At 39.9% G+C, this 16,999-nt stretch overlaps 2 pseudogenes; both read left to right on the top strand.

Annotated features, from left to right (window-relative positions):
* Positions 1-5,938: 5,938 nt before the first annotated feature.
* On the top strand, positions 5,939-6,593 carry LOC114111668 (CD2 antigen cytoplasmic tail-binding protein 2-like; annotated as a pseudogene).
* Positions 6,594-7,687: 1,094 nt separating this feature from the next.
* Positions 7,688-16,364, top strand: LOC105605592 (E3 ubiquitin-protein ligase Hakai-like; annotated as a pseudogene).
* Positions 16,365-16,999: the final 635 nt, after the last annotated feature.

The following is a 16,999-nucleotide window of genomic DNA, read 5'->3' as shown; positions in this document are numbered from 1 at the left end:
TTACTACATACCGGTCAACTGTCTCATGGGTATGCTGACTGCAGCAGGGCCTTATCTCATGTTAACATTTCACAACAGTCACTGTGGGGGATGTCAAACTAAATATCTTCCTTTAGCTTCAAACAACTCATACTGAGTGCCAGAGATACATTTCATAATTGAAAATGAACCCAGAAGTGGAGCCTCTATAAGGGTCCATTAGAAACATACCAGGGCTTGAGACCTTCCAAATATAGAAGGGAAGCCATGCACATATTCATCCCCCAAATAGCCTCACAGCCCAGAGCTAGCAAAAACTGGTAAGATACTCTAGGATAGTGTGCAGCAATTACACTATCAGTCTTTTGTTAAGACTATTAAAGCACCACCTTCTCAAAAAAAATAAAAAACATTGGAAATCCAAGTCTCTGCCAGCTTGTGCCCATGGAAACCATTCTGCCTGCAGAAATTGTCCCACCAGGGAACAAGATAGCATAGCTTCAAGGTGCTTCTCCAAGCAAAGTGTGAGGTCGAAATGACTTATCTAGCCCTACAATTCACTAGTGGCCCATAATTTGACCATTTTCTTCCCACAATCACTCCCTTATCCCCTAGGAAAGGAAAAAAAAATTAAACTTTAGACGCCCCCCCCTCAAAGCAAGGGAAACGATGAGTCAGTCTATCTGAACAAAAAATAAGTGATTGACTGGCTGACTTGTCCTGTGATAGTGGCAGAGGGGAAGGATTTATTGCTCGTCTCAGGCATCCTTCAATCTGACCTGCAAAGTGAGCAGATGTAAAGTAACCTTAGCTTGGTGCTGATGGTTTTTTGGCTCAACTCCAAAGCCACTTCCATTATTTGCATTTTATAAACAGGACACACACCTGTCTTTGCCATACCAAGGTCACTCAATATCGAGACCATTAAATCCTCTCTAAAATAAAGCCCCATTAGCAGGACTATTTAAACAATGCCTAAATACACTAAGCAGTGCTTTTGCTTTAGAAATGTTTCTTCACTATTCTGGCAATCCTTAGCAGAAAGCTCAGAGAAGGCAATGGCACCCCACTCCAGTATTCTTGCTTGGAAAATCCCATGGATGGAGGAGCCAGTGGGCTGCAGTACATGGGATCACGAAGCCAGATATGACTGAGCAACTTCACTTTCACTTTTCACTCTCATGCATTGGAGAAGGAAATGGCAACCCACTCTGGTGTTCTTGCCTGGAGAATCCCAGGGACAGAAGAGCCTGGTAGGCTGCCATCTCTGGGGTCGCACAGAGTCGGACACGACTGAAGCAACTTAGCAGCAGCAAGCTAGTTGTCAATAAAGAAGAGTGTTTGCATCATTAGATTAAAACCCTTCCTTCTCCTCCTTCAACACCCCCGTCACTTACACACACACACCACTACCACCATAAACTTAGGTCTAGACAAGTCTGGGAAAGACTTAGACTTTAAGATCTAGAGTTTGGTTTACTGTAGCAGTTGGCATTTCAGCCTATAAAATGCTTCTCTCTCATTTTCTAGCACTCCCTCTGAGCTGAAATGAGCTGCCATTCCATAATTCCACAGGCTGTGTCATTATGCATGGCACACAGTACTTTAGGGAAAAGGTGAAATGTAAACAGTTCCATCTGAGCACACATTATCAAACAGAGCCTGCAGTATGGGCAGGTGGTGGACAACCTTGGACAGGACATCAGTGTTTAAGGTGGAAACTTCTCCCACAATACATGGCAAGGAAGGAGGAAGAAGACAAAGAATTATACCCAAAATCTCATAAAGCCAAGGCAGATTAAATTCTTACTGCTGGTGTCACCCTGTTTGTGTCAGATTTTGACAAGATAAAAGTAATTCCCTTCAAACAAAATTTTGAAATACAGGAAGGAGGCTCCTCTATCTACCTGACACCAATACAAGTAGGACTAGACCATCCTCATGTTGTGACATGATGCTCTTAATTTTTATGGCTATAGTCTAGTCAGATTGATCTCAACATATATTGCCTGCAATGGAGAGTAGCAACATTTCATTTTATTGCTCAGGACTTTTTAATGAGTTCAGATAAAATGAGAGTAACAGGACAAAAAATAAAAACAATGTCAGCCACCACCTCTCTACTACCCTACTTCCCAGGGAATTTTAACCCTTCACTATTTTATTAAAGTCACAATTAGCCAGATAATGCTCAATAACATTCATTCCTACCTCTGTGCCTTTATTCATTCTGGTTCACACGTCTTCTTTTCTAAAGTCTATCTTGCTGCTATATTTAGCCTGTCTCACCCTCTCCGTGAAGTCTTCCTTTCCCAAACTTCTGGGGTAGTGGTTTTCAAACCCTAGCATACCTCAGAATCCCCTGTAGGGCTTGTTAAAACTAAGATTCCTGAGCCTCACCTGCATAGTTTGAGTCAGAAAGTTTGAGGCCTGAAAATTTGCATTTCTATCAAGTTCCCTGGAATGGTGCTGATGCTGCTAGTGGTTTAGTATATCTAGCACTGGACTATGTATTTTATATATTGTCATTTATTGTTCTTCAATTGATTTATGAACATATTAGATAAGATTTTATGCTGGAATAAACAGAAAACCCAATGCAAACTGGCTTAAACAAAAAGTGGATTTATTTTCTCACTTAATTGGATCATCCAGATATTGGCTGACCCAATACTTCAATGATGTTTCAAGGACTCAATTTCCTTACATCTTTCTGCTCTGACATCCTCAGTGTCAGCTTTATCCAAAAACTGGTTCTTCTCTTGGCAATCATACAGTTGCCAGCCATGATTAAGACTATATATTTCTTATTAATCTCCAGAGGGACACAGACATCTTAGCAGCATTCCAAACAAGAGAAGTAAAACTCACCCTGATTAGGTAACCTGAAACACATAGTCTTTGAAGGATAGGGGTGGATATAACAAGGAAAATTTGAGTATTGTTAGGAAAAGAATGTATCCTGTAAAAGCACCCAGCAAACATCTACTACACAACTCAGCCAGAGTATAAAATCAACTAGGGCAGTGATGACATTATCTAAAGCTCTTCTACCACACAGGGAACACTCAATAAAGGGATGACTTACTGCTTTAAAAAAAATTCTACCAATTGATCAGGATATAGCCTTAACTGAGTTCTGTTCCAGATCAACCAACTGTTTGTACTACACACAAAAAATGTTGGTAAGAGCATTCTGCATTTTTCTTATATACATCTATGTAAGCAAGCAATAGTTCAGATTTTTATGTTAAAATGGAAAAAAAATTTGTTTACCATGAGAATACCTAATTCTCTTTATTTTTTAAAAATTTTATGGAAGTACAGCTTTTTTTAGTTTTTATTTTTAAATTTTAAAATCTTTAATTCATATTTTCTTCCAATATAGTTTATCACAGGATATTGAACATAGTTCCCTGTGCTATACAGTAAGACCTTATTGTTTTCCATCCTATGTGATAGTTTGCATCTGCTAATCTCAAACTCCCAATCCTTCTATTCCCATCTAATTCCATTTAAAATTAATTTTTTATCCAAAACATTCGTGAAAAACTAGTTCCAAGACCTCAACCAAAAGTTTGGGGTCTAACGATGTGAGTAGCTCTTACGGCCATGTGCTATTGTAATTGTTAGAAAACTATTTTATATATTGAACTAAAAATCAGTTTCCTTAGAACTTTAACTCATTGATCTTCATTCTACTATTAGGGGCTATGCCAAACAAATCTTTCTTAGGGTACTGCCTGTACCTTAGGACATATGTTCGAATGCAGGTGTCTTATACACTGGAAATTAACAAGAGCATTTTTCATATGCTACTTCAAAGAAAAACAAATTTGAGAAAGCATGGTAAGTGGTTATATTAGTTTCCTGGGCTACCATAACAAAATTCCACAAACTAGGTGGCTCACAACAAAAGAAATGTATACTCTCACAGTTCTAGAGGCTAGATGTGCAAAATCAAGGTGTTAGCAGGACCATACTCTTTCTGAAAGCTCTAGGGAAGAACCTTTCCTTTCCTCTTCCTAGTGTCTGGTGGTGGCCTGCAATTCTTGGCTTTTCTTGGCAGCATCACTCCACTCTCTGCCTCCATAATTACATGGTCTTTTTCCTGTGCTCCTCTTTTGTATCTCTGTAATGGAAAAAGAGGCAAGAAAGATTCGAAAGGTAAGGACTCACATCCACCACTGTTGGCTCTGAAGATGCAGGAAGCAGGCTGAAATCCTAGAAATGCAGGTGACCTCCACAAGCTGGGATTGTCTGTCAGCTGACAGCCAACAAGGAACTGAAAGGAGCTGAATTCTACCAATAATCTGAGTAAGCAGGAAATGGAATCCCTCCAAATCTTCCAGAAAGGAATCCTTCAGAAAACTTTAGTCCAGGAAGAGCCTTGTCAGACTTCTGACCTACAGAACCATAAGATATTAAATTTATGTTGTTTTGAGGCACTAAGTTTTTGGTAATTTGTTATAGCAACAATATAAAACACAGTAGGTTAATAATAGTTATTTTATTATTATCCTCATCATAATCTCTACCACCACCACTCACAAACCAAAAAGACAATAAGTCTCAGAATGATTAAGTATTATTCCTAAGGTCACATAGGTAGTAAGAAGCAGAGCAGGAATTTAAACAGAAGTATGCCTGACAGCAGAGGCCATGTTTATCACAATGCATCCCATGAAACAGTGAGATACCAAAGAAATAAATCTTAGAAGAAATAAAAACGACATTATCCCTGTGCATCTCAGAGCATTTACAGTGATGCCAATAAATATAGGCAGGCAGATTTTCTGATCTTTGAAAATATCTGACTTCAAAAGCAGAGGTGACTTGTAGAATAACTTTAGAATAACTGTAGCATGAGCAAATGTTTATTTGTAAACCTTCTCTCCCTTTCTTTTCCTTAATAACTCCTTCATCCCTCTCTCCAATATCCAACCAATCTAAAATATCTTCACAGAGCAAATGGCCAAGAATAGACAAAATGATCCTGAAAAGCTGAGATTTGCTCCCCTCTCCAAAATCTTAAAAGCTTATAAAGTGACAGTAATTAGGATAAGAAAATAGACCAATGGAATGGAGAATCCAGAAATATAAAACTTTGCATATATGAAAACCAGATATATGACAGAGTTAGCCACTAAAGATCAGAAGGGAAATAATGGGCTATTTTATAAATGGTTCTGGGCTATTTATATGGATTAAAAAGTAAAATTGAATCCCTACATCACACCATACAAAATCAGTTGCAGATCAATGAAAGAAGACTTCATTTGAAAGGTGAAAGTTTAAAAAAAATTTAAGGGAAAATATTTTTTAGGATCTCAGGTTAGAGAAAACATTCTAAATATATCAGTAACATGCCTATCATAAAGAAAAAACTGATAAGTCTGAAGCATCGAAATTGAGAACTTGTGTATCACAAGACACCACAAAGTAATTAAAAGGAAACTTATAAACTTAGAGGAGACAAAATTATTGAGTCATGTAACTGGCAAAGAATTAGTATCAGAAAGATGTAAACAATCCCTGTAAGGGAAAACACAAATTGTGCAATAGAAAAATGGTCCAATGATATGAACAGGTTTTTGACCAAAGAAGAATTCTAAGTGGCTTATAATACACGGGCTTCCCTTGTGGCTCAGCGGGTACAGAATCTGCCTGCAATACAGGAGACTTGGGTTCGATCCCTGGGTTGGGAAGATCTCCTGGAGAAGGGAAAGGCTACTCACTCCAGTATTTTGGCGTGGAGAATTCTATGGACTGTACAGTCCATGAAGTTGCTAACAGTCAGACATGACTGAGCGATTTTCACTTTCTTTCACTTATAAAACATAAAAAGCAGGTGGTGGGTAGGTGGCCTGGATGCAGCCCTAGAGAAAACCTCTCTCTCTCTCTCTCTTCCCTCACCTTTTCCAGATCCTTAGTTTGGGGACAGTCCTTCTGTCCAGTCATGCCAAAGAGGAAAGTTACCTTCCAAGGTGTGAGAGATGAGGATGATGAGGATGATATCAGTGTCCCCAAGAAAAAATTAGTGGACCCTGTGGCTGGGGTAGGAGGCCCTGGGAGCCGCTTTGAAGGCAAACACTCTTTGGACAGCGATGAGAAGGAGAAGAATGATGATGAAGGGTCCAGCAAATATGACGTGTTGGCCTCAGAGGATGTGGGAGGTCAGGAAGCAGCCACACTCTCCAGTGATGGAGGTGTGTGGATTATACTCTTCAAGCTGCAGGAGGAGATAGAGGAAGGTCACTTTGAGGCTGATGGTAACTATTTCCTGAACTGGGATGCTCAGATCTGAGACAGTTGGCAGGACAACACTGATTGGGTGAAAATCAGAGAGCAGCCATCTGATCAGCAGCCTCTGTCAGACTCAGAGGGCGACGACAGCTTGGCCAGACTCCAGTGAGCACCCAAGCCCTCCTGGAGGGCACTCTGGAGCTTATGCTGCCGAGAGAGACAGTGGCTGGGCACTGAGGTATCTGGGAACTTGGGGGGAAGGCAAAGGGAGCAACAAGGGGGCTAGGAAGCCCAGTTCCCCTCATGAAGGCTACCTTCAGGATGGGGTTTATTGCTGGAAGCTGGATCTTCCTGGTCAACAGTTCTAGAAATCCAAACAGACTGACTTTGACCTCTACATCTGAGCCTACTGAGGGTGGTCCCTTCTTTCCTGGACTTTGTGGAGGAGGCTCTGGCTGTGTCAGGCAGTGAGGATGTTGGAGCCCACTTTTTAGTCAACTTCCTTTTCCCAATAAAAGTCTTTAGCTGCGGGGGCAGGGGGGGACAAGAAAAGCTGCAAACCAATTTTAAGCAGAGAAACACAAAATAAAAACATAATGATATGAATTTTACAACAAAATTTATAATAAATTAAAAGTCTGTTAATAAATGTTGGTGAAGATGAGGAGTAACAAAACTTTTACACTCTGCTGACATTGATCTTTGGAAAAGCTGAATATGCTTATTCTCTATCATCAAGTAACTTCCTCTGCTATACACATACCCTAGAAAAATTCTTGAACATGTACAAGAAACATCTACAAGAATGTTTCAGGGAGGGAGATTCAAGAGGAAGGAGACATAGGTATACCTATGGCTGCCTCATGTTGATACATGTCAGAAACCAACACAATATTGCAAAGCAATTATCCCCTAATTAAAAATAAATGTAAATAAAGAAGAAAAATGTTTCACAGCAGCATTTATAACACCAAAACCTGAGAACAAACCACTTATTCATCAATAGGAAAAATTTAAATTATAAAATATGCATACACTGGAATACTGAAAATGAATAAAATACATGCAATGACATAAAAGTATCTCAGAAATATACTGTTAATGGAATAAAGAAAGTCACAGTATTATTCCATCCCTATGAAGTGAAAAACATACAAATATAAACAATATTTTTATAAATATATATATACACACACATACATATGTACGTGATTTTTAAAACTGAAAAGAACAAGAGGACAGTGAACACACAATTCGGTACAGTTCCTTCCTATCATGAGGGTACAGCAGTTTTCAGGTGCACTGACAATGCTCTATTTCTTAAGCTAGCTGGTAGATATATGGTGCTCATCTATTATTCTCTTGGATATATGACATGGTTATAAACATTTTATACATCAGTTGAGAAAATATGTATTTGAGAAGTGGTAGTCAAACTGTGCTTCATTGAACTGCCTAAAAGATGACTACAGGAGAGGGCAAAAGGACGCCAGAGGTGCGGGAGTGTTAAGGAGGAAAGACTCGGGACTCCCCAACTCCGACTTCACTCAGAGCAGCTGCAGCCTTCTGAATTTAGAAAAAGGTTTGAAAACCACTTCAGGTAATTTGCAAAAAGAAGGGTGTGCACTGAGTCACAAGGTCCCCTTGCACACATATATTTGCTTATATATTAGCTATTTGGCAGAAGGCCAAAGAAATCAAAAGCCTAGGTAGCAATTTGGCATATTTGGTCATGTTAGTTCATCACTCCCTTTGCAAAGTTGTTTTGTAAATAAGAATGAAAACACTTACTCTGTACAGTATGAAATTAAGCTCTCACAGAAGGGTGAGCCTCACTTTACAGCAGACTAGGTTCCCAAAAGGAGGGTACAAATGACATTTCTGTATAACCAGCTGTATCTTTCCACAAACAAATATGATCATTTCTAACATGTTTCGTGTCCATCTTCGAGTAGTCATCACTACTGATTTTAAACATACAAATATACCGACAGAATATAATATTTAAAGACACAAAATGAGAAATGGAGGCATATTGGGAAGGCATTTTATAATGTTACGAATCACGTCCCTAATTCATCAGCGCTTTTAACTTTGAACTTTCATGTATAAATAAATGCTCTTATATACAAATACCATTATAAAGTATTCTGTATAAAAAGGATTTCCAAGTCCTACTGGATGACCTTGTATTCAGTAAAGGAACCACTCTATATTGTGCATCACAAACTAGTGTACCAATAGTGCGGGGAGATTCAGCAGTGTGTGACAAGATTTGGCACATTTCCTGGGAAAAATTCCTGGGACTTCACTATTACTCAAAGACTTTAGGGGCAGGGAAAGATTCAAGTGACTTAATTAAGTAATCAAAAGCAGTATTTTCATTAAAACAAACATTCTTAAAAAGAAATCTATATTCATATAGTATTCTTATAATTTTAAAGTACAACTATTCAAAGAAATATCTTACTTTCAAAAGTACTTAGAACTCTGCCCCTCTTACTCTCACAGTTGTAAGTTTACTCTTCACTCCCATCATGGGTTACACTGTCAGAAAAGTTTGAGATGCTAAATCTATAGCATCTAGGCTTCTACCTTCAGGTACCACTGCGCTTGCGCATGCCGTCATGTACATGCATGCTTTCCTTTTTCCCCATTCCAGATTAGTCTCTTTTTCCAGTTAAAGGCTGGTTCCCCTGCACCGCTCCACACCCCTCCCCCAAAGCATAACAAGAGAAGCCTGCTGCTGCTGCTGCTGAGTCATGTCAGTCGTGTCCGACTCTGTGCGACCCCACAGACAGCAGCCCACCAGGCTCCCCCTTCCCTGGGATTCTCCAGGCAAGAACACTGGAGTGGGTTGCCATTTCCTTCTCCAATGCATGAAGATGAAAAGTGAAAGTCAAGTCGCTCGCTGGTGTCCAAACTCTTCGCGACGCCATGGACTGCAGCCCACCAGGCTCCTCCGTCCATAGTAGTTTCCAGGCAAGAGTACTGGAGTGGGTTGCCTAAGCAACCTCAGAACTGAAACACTTCAAATATTCATTCTCTCCTTCTGCCTGACTTTCTCAGTGGAACAGGAGTAGGTAACAAAGGGTCAAAAATAGGGTGACCTGGAGGTACTTTTAATTCCTGCGTTCAGGAAAGTACAGCGCATGCACTCCCTGGGCCAATAAGGTTGACTTCTGCTCCTCTTGTGCTTTGTGAGCGAAGTCATGGAGAACGCAGAAGGACGCTATCTTTCCTTTGAGGAGAACTAGTATGATTCCACTGGGGGCGAAGCTTTTCAAAATGAGCAAGAATCTGTTGAAAATCCTTTTTGGGACTTTAAAATAAATATTCTAGGTAAAAAGGATGAAACCATAATACATTTCTGTGACAAATGCAAATTACTGATTAGAATCTATGGGTGGATGATTCCGTGCAAGCATGCTTTTTGCTACGCTTGTGCTATTTTACATGGAAAAGAAGGGGATATGATGTGCCCAGCCTGTGGTAATTCTGTGCAGCAAATTCAGAAGCATAGTCAAGGTTCTCTCTTTGTGTGTAGCGCTGTTCAAGGATGCAAGAGATCCTATTTGTCTCAGAAAGACTTAGAGGTTCATATCAACTTCCGCCACATGAGAGCTGGAAATTCTGTTCCCCATACTTAACTTGAAAATGTTCATTCAGCATTTTGTCCCACCACCAACTAAAATCTATGATTATCTTAAAAAGCTGCCAGATAAACATCATATGAACCATATTATACCAAAGCAATACTTTATGATACTACCACCTTCTTTGCAAAGGAGTTGCCCAAGCCACATAATCAGCCACAAGATATTCATGCTCCTACAGCAGAATTGTCTGTGGCTTCATCTCTACATCTTTCAATGAGTGAAGAATCGGACTCAAAAAGTCTTTTTGTCCCAACAAGAAAACAAAGTGATTTAATAACTGTTCCTATTCAGATTGATACAAATTCAGGTACCTGAGAAACACTACCTCCTGTCTCTGCAACTGCTCACCATCATCCTGAATAACAAACAGAGTCAACCAGTGGTATTGAACTCTCATCACACTGTGCCATCACAGTGATATTCTATACCACACTACCTCCTCTGCCATCAGTATGTCATCTAAGGCCACATCATTCCCAGGCCACAGGTACTTTTCACTTGATTCATAGGCAAGTTTCAGATACGTCAGTGACTTCTATTCTACCACCTTCTGCATAGACATCTTATTGCTCAGATGCCACCTTGTATGAAAAATCTTCCACCAGGACCTGTCTCACCTCAACAGGGTAGTCCACCTGTAAGTATACACCCTTCTCACCATTATAATGCTTACTCTTTACCCCAGTTTACTGAAGATCAAGGAACTCTGAGCACTTCATTCATATTACTAGGGGAAGTAAGTCATAGTATGTGCCCTGTACCCTTTCCACCATGAAAACAGTGTCTGCCTTTTACAAACCTCATTTCTTGGACTACATTTCCTAGATTACACAAGATATAAACCATGTTACCAGTACTAATATTATTTTGAACAGAAGATCCAATGGTGGGGGGGAAGTATTGTCAACCATCTAATTAAGCTTTGAACATTTGGGGAAAGAAAAGCACCTCTTACAGAAGTGGCTATAAAAAGAAAAAGAAATGGCTATAAAACATTTAAAACCACTTGAAACGGTTTTAAGGCTTGATCTTAGCAATGATTTTAAGTACTTTACTATAGTGCAGATAAGTGGCTCAGTTGAGAATAACTATCCTTTAACAACTCTGTTCCTGTAGTATGGTAAACTGACACAGAAATGACCATTTGCAATATTATTTCCAGATGCACTAGGGGGTGGTGCTATGTTTTTCTTTCAAAAGTTTTGTTTTTGTTAAATTCAATATTTACTTTTTCTTGTGATATATTTTCCTAACCTGGGGAAGGAAATGGCAACCCACTCCAGTATTCTTGCCTGGATAATCCCATGGACAGAGGAGCCTGGCAGGCTCCAGTCCATGGGGTCGAAAGAATCGGACACGACTTAGCAACTTCACTAACTTGGGTAAAAAGAAAAAATTTCAATATAAACTGAAATATATTAAAAAACAATAAAAAAATAAGGCCTTTGTACATAAATCTGTCTCCTTGTAACTTGTACCATTCTTGTTTCTAGGCCCAAATTGCTTTTTCTTTACTGTAACTTAGGCTGTGTGACCCAAACCATCTTCAGGCTGAGCCCTACCCTAGATTCTTGACATCACACAAACCAGCAGTATTTAAGCAGCTCTAGCCCAGATCTGTCAAATCCAGCATGAAATCCCTCTTACTACTCCAACCCTGATCTTTTTTTAAAGATATGAATGACTTTTATTTTTTTATTAATTTACGTTAATTGGAGTATAATTTCTTTACAATATTGTGGTGGGTTTTGCCATACACTGACATGAATCACCCATGGGTGCATGTGTCCCCCCATCCTGAACATTCCCTGCCAACCTCCCTCCCCACCCCATCCCTCCAGACTGTCCCAGAGCACCAGCTGTGAGTGCCCTTCTTCATGCATTGAATTTGCGCTGGTTATCTATTTTACATATGGTAATATACATGTTTCAATGCTATTCTCTCAAATCATCCCACTCCTGCCTTCTCCCACATAGTTCAAAAGTCTGCTCTTTACATCTTTGTCTCTTTTGCTGCCTTGCATATAGGATCATCATTACATCTTTCTAAATTCCATATATATGTGTTAATATACTGTACTGTTATTTCTTTTTGACTTACTTCACTGTGTATAATAGGCTCCAGTTTCATCCACCTCTTTAGAACTGACTCAAATGTGTTCTATTTTATAGCTGAGTAATATCCTATTGTGTATATGTACCACAACTTCCTTATCCATTCAACTGCTAGTGGACACCTACATTGCTTCCATATCCTAACTGTTGCAAAAAGTGCTAAATGAGCATTGGGGTACATGTGTCTGTTTCAATTCTGATTTCCTCAGTGTGCATACCCAGCAGTGGGATTGCTGGGTCATATGGCAGTTCTATTTCCAGTTTTTTAAGGAATCTCCACAATGTTTCCCCATAGTGGCTATACCAGTTTGCATTCTCACTAACAGTGTAAGAGGTTTCCTTTTCTCCACACCCTCTCAAGCAATTGTTTGTAGACTTTTTGATGGCAGCCATTCTGAACGGTGCGAGATGATACCTCGTTGTGGTTTTGATTTGCATTTCTCTAATAGTGAGCGAAGCACTTTCATAGCATCATCTTTCAGGATTTGAAATAGCTCAACTGGAATTCCATCACCTCCACTAGCTTTGTTCATAGTGATGCTTTCTAAGGCCCACTTGACTTCACATTCCAGGATATCTGGCTCTAGGTGAGTGATCACACCATTGTGATTATCTTGGTCGTGAAGATCTTTTTTGTACAGTTCCTCTGTGTATTCTTGCCACCTCTTCTTAATATCTTCTGCTTCTGTTAGGTCCATACCATTTCTGTCCTTTATCGAGCCCATCTTTGCATGAAATGTTCCCTTAGTATCTCTAATTTTCTTAAAGAGATCTCTAGTCTTTCCCATTCTGTTGTTTTCCTCTATTTCTTTGCATTGATCGCTGAGGAAGGCTTTATTATCTCCTTGCTATTCTTTGGAACTATACATTCAGATGCTTATATCTTTCCTTTTCTCCTTTGCTTTTCACTTCTCCTCTTTTCACAGCTATTTGTAAGACCTCCCCAGACAGCCATTTTGCTTTTTTGCATTTCTTTTCCATGGGGATGGTCTTGATCCCTGTCTCCTATACAGTGTCACAAACCTCAGTCCATAGTTCATCAGGAACTATATCTATCAGATCTAGTCCCTTAAATCTATTTCTCACTTTCACTGTATAATCACAAGGCATTTGATTGAGGTCATACCTGAGTGGTTTTCCCTACATTCTTCAATTTAAGTCTGAATGTGGCATTAAGGAGTTCATGATCTGAGCCACAGTCAGCTCCTGGTCTTGTTTTTGTTGCAATATGCCAGCAAAATTTGGAAAACTCAGCAGTGGCCATAGGACTGGAAGAGCTCAGTTTTCATTCCAATCCCAAAGAAAGGCAATGCCAAAGAATGCTCAAACTACCGCACAATTGCACTCATCTCACACGGTAGTAAAGTAATGCTCAAAATTCTCCAAGCCAGGCTTCAGCAATACGTGAACCGTGAACTCCCTGCTGTTCAAGCAGGTTTTAGAAAAGGCAGAGGAACCAGAGATCAAATTGTCAACATCTGCTGGATCGTGGAAAAAGCAAGAGAGTTCCAGAAAATCATCTATTTCTGCTTTATTGACTATGCCAAAGCATTGACTGTGTGGGTCACCATAAACTGTGGAAAATTCTGAAAGAAATGGGAATACCAGACCACCTGACCTGCCTCTTGAGAAATCTGTATGCAGGTCAGGAAGCAACAGTTAGAACTGGACATGGAACAACAGACTGGTTCCAAATAGGAAAAGGAGTACGTCAAGGCTGTATATTGTCACCCTGCTTATTTAACTTCTATGCAGAGTACATCATGAGAAACGGTGGTCTGGAAGAAGCACAAGCTGGAATCAAGACTGCCAGGAGAAATATCAATAACCTCAGACATGCAGATGACACCACCCTTATGGCAGAGAGTGAAGAGGAACTAAAAGCCTCTGATGAAAGTGAAAGAGGAGAGTGAAAAAGTTGGCTTAAACTCAACATTCAGAAAATGAAGATCATGGCATCTGGTCCCATCACTTCATGGGAAATAGATGGGGAAACAGTGGAAACAGTGTCAGACTTTATTTTGCAGGGCTCCAAAATCACTGCAGATGGTGACTGCAGCCATGAAATTAAAAGACGCTTACTCCTTGGAAGAAAAGCTATGACCAACCTAGATAGCATATTCAAAAGCAGAGACATTACTTTGCCAACAAAAGTCTGTCTAGTCAAGGCTATGGTTTTTCCAGTGGTCATGTATGGATGTGAGAGTTGGGCTGTGAAGAAGGCTGAGCGCCGAAGAATTGATGCTTCTGAACTGTGGTGTTGGAGGAGACTCTTGAGAGTCCCTTGGACTGCAAGGAGATCCAACCAGTGCATTCTGAAGGAGATCAACCCTGGGATTTCTTTGGAAGGAATGATGCTAAAGCTGAAACTCCAGTACTTTGGCCACTTCATGTGAAGAGTTGACTCATTGGAAAAGACTCTGATGCTGGGAGGGATTGGGGGCAGCAGGAGGAGAGGACGACAGAGGATAAGATGGCTGGATGGCATCACTGACTCTATGGACGTGAGTCTGAGTGAACTCCAGGGAGTTCACTGAGTGATGCACAGGGAAGCCTAGCGTCCTGCAATTCATGGGGTTGCAAAGAGTCAGCCACGACTGAGCGACTGAACTGAACTGAACCTCAGATGGCAAAGAATATGGCTGCAATTCAGGAGAACCAGATTCAGTCCCTGGATCAGGAAGATTCCCTGAAGAAGGGAGTGGCAACCCACTCCAGTATTCTTGCCTGGAGAGAATCCCATGGACAGAGGAGCGTGGCAGATTACAGTCCATAGGATTGAAAAGTTGGGACATGACTAAAGTGACTGAGCATGCAAGGAGCCATTTGTTTGAACAGTAAACAAGCAAGAGTGGTACCCTCTCTCCCTGTCTGTGGAGATTTAGTTCTAAGACTTAACTCCTTGCTTGAAAGAGAATGAGAAATTTTATTTTTCCTCTGATAGATACAACTGATGTGTGTGTAATGGGTTAACATTTATATATACATGTTAATGGGTCAACAAGTATATAAAAGGGTAAGAGTTCTTTTTTGTTTTTTGTCTCTGCAGTCTATTGTAGAGGAAGAAATTTTTCTCTACCCTTCTAGATTTTTTGATTGGTCCAAGAATTAAATGGTACAGGTTAACAGGGGGAAAAAAAAAACACACAAAAGTTTAAGAAACCCATATATACATGGGAGAGACTCAGGAAAATTAAGTAATTGGCCAAAATGGTCAAAGCCATTACCTTAAATGCCATCTTCAGCTAAAGACAGAAGAGGATGTTGTAGGTATTGGTTTGAGACTTCAAAGGGGAGGAAAGCAAGTCACATGGAGATGGAAAAGCAAATATTTTGTAAACAAATACTCTTGGGCCACACAGAAAAAGTGGGACACAGAGCAGAAATCGATTTTTAGGCCCTGCCTAGAGTTTCCCCTAAGAAAATCAGTTTCTACTCTGTGTCCCATTGTTTCTGTGGCCCTGCCTAGAGTTTCCCCTAGATCTTTCCTGCTGGCTCAGTCAGTAAAGAGTCTGCCTGCAATGTGAGAGAACCAGGTTCAATCCCTAGACCGGGAACATCCTCTGGAGAAGGAAATGGCAACCCACTCAAGTATTCTTTCCTGGAGAATTCCATGTTCAGAGGAGCCTGGTGGGCTCCAGTCCATGGGATTGCAAAGAGTCAGATATGACTGAAAACTAATACCACTGCTGCTGCTGCTAAGTCGCTTCAGTCATGTCCGCCTCATGTCTGACTCAGCAGTGGCCACAGGACTGGAAAAGGTCAGTTTTCATTCCAATCCCAAAGAAAGGCAATGCCAAAGAATGCTCAAACTGCCGCACAATTGCACTCATCTCACATGCTAGTAAAGTAATGCTCAAAATTCTCCAAGCCAGGCTTCAGCAGTACGTGAACTGTGAACTTCCAGATGTTCAAGCTGGTTTTAGAAAAGGCAGAGGAACCAGAGATCAAATTAAATAAGCAGGGTGACAATGTACAGCCTTTTCTTATTTACAACCAGTCTGTTGTTCCATGTCCAGTTCTAACTGTTGCTTCATGACCTGCATACAGGTTTCTCAAGAGGCAGGTCAGGTGGTCTGGTATTCCCATCTCTTTCAGAATTTTCCAGTTTATTGTGATCCACACAGTCAAAGGTTTTGGCATAGTCAATAAAGCAAAAAGAGATGTTTTTCTGGAACTCTCATGCTTTTTGATTTTTTTTCTGCTATTGTTTTACCAGATCCTAATCAAATAGATAATCATGATTCTACAATGATAATAGAAGAAAACACTGGGCGCCAGTCTGATTTATCTGATAATCATTTTGAGGACAGCTCTCATGTTTACTTACAGGTCATTTACCAGAGACCAAAGTGGCCAATTTAAGGCTTTCTTTGCTATGGTGACTTATCATGAAGTTTGTATCTGGTATTAAGTTAGCACAAGCAGATAAGTTAATAGCCATCATTAGAGTTGAAATCCTTGGTTCTGCTGTTGCTAAATGTGTATTTGATGTCTGTCATGCAACAGAGAAAATTTAGAAAAATTGGAGGGTTTTGGTTTCTATGAGAACTGAAATCTCGTGGAGATTTGAAAGCTGATTTGTTAGAGGCTTTTCAACTGCCTATTCAGATTATCGGTAATCTATTGCAGAGGTCATACGGGGCAAAATGACGCAATTTGTGAAGGCAATGATAATGTTGAAAGAGCTGCAGAAGCCACTATTAAAACATGACAGACTCCAAATATAGAAGCCCCATTTCTAATACTAGAAACCTCTATCCATTTTCTAAAACCAGCTTCACAAAAGGAAATGAACAAATGGATTGAAAGGGGGGCTAAAAGAAATTCAACCGGACTATAGGAATTACTAACAAAATGATTCCTATATCACAGCTTTTATTTGCTTGATTAGTTTATTATGTTATCAACAAAATCAAACTGAAAGGGAGTTTTTAAAAGCACTAGACTAATACATCTATCAAAAAGATGAAATTATTCAAAACATTTTAAAGAGTTTT

Source organism: Ovis aries, chromosome X, assembly GCF_016772045.2.
Source record: "Ovis aries strain OAR_USU_Benz2616 breed Rambouillet chromosome X, ARS-UI_Ramb_v3.0, whole genome shotgun sequence".
NCBI classification, from domain to species: Eukaryota; Metazoa; Chordata; class Mammalia; order Artiodactyla; family Bovidae; genus Ovis; species Ovis aries.
This window is presented reverse-complemented; position numbering and strand designations above follow the sequence as displayed.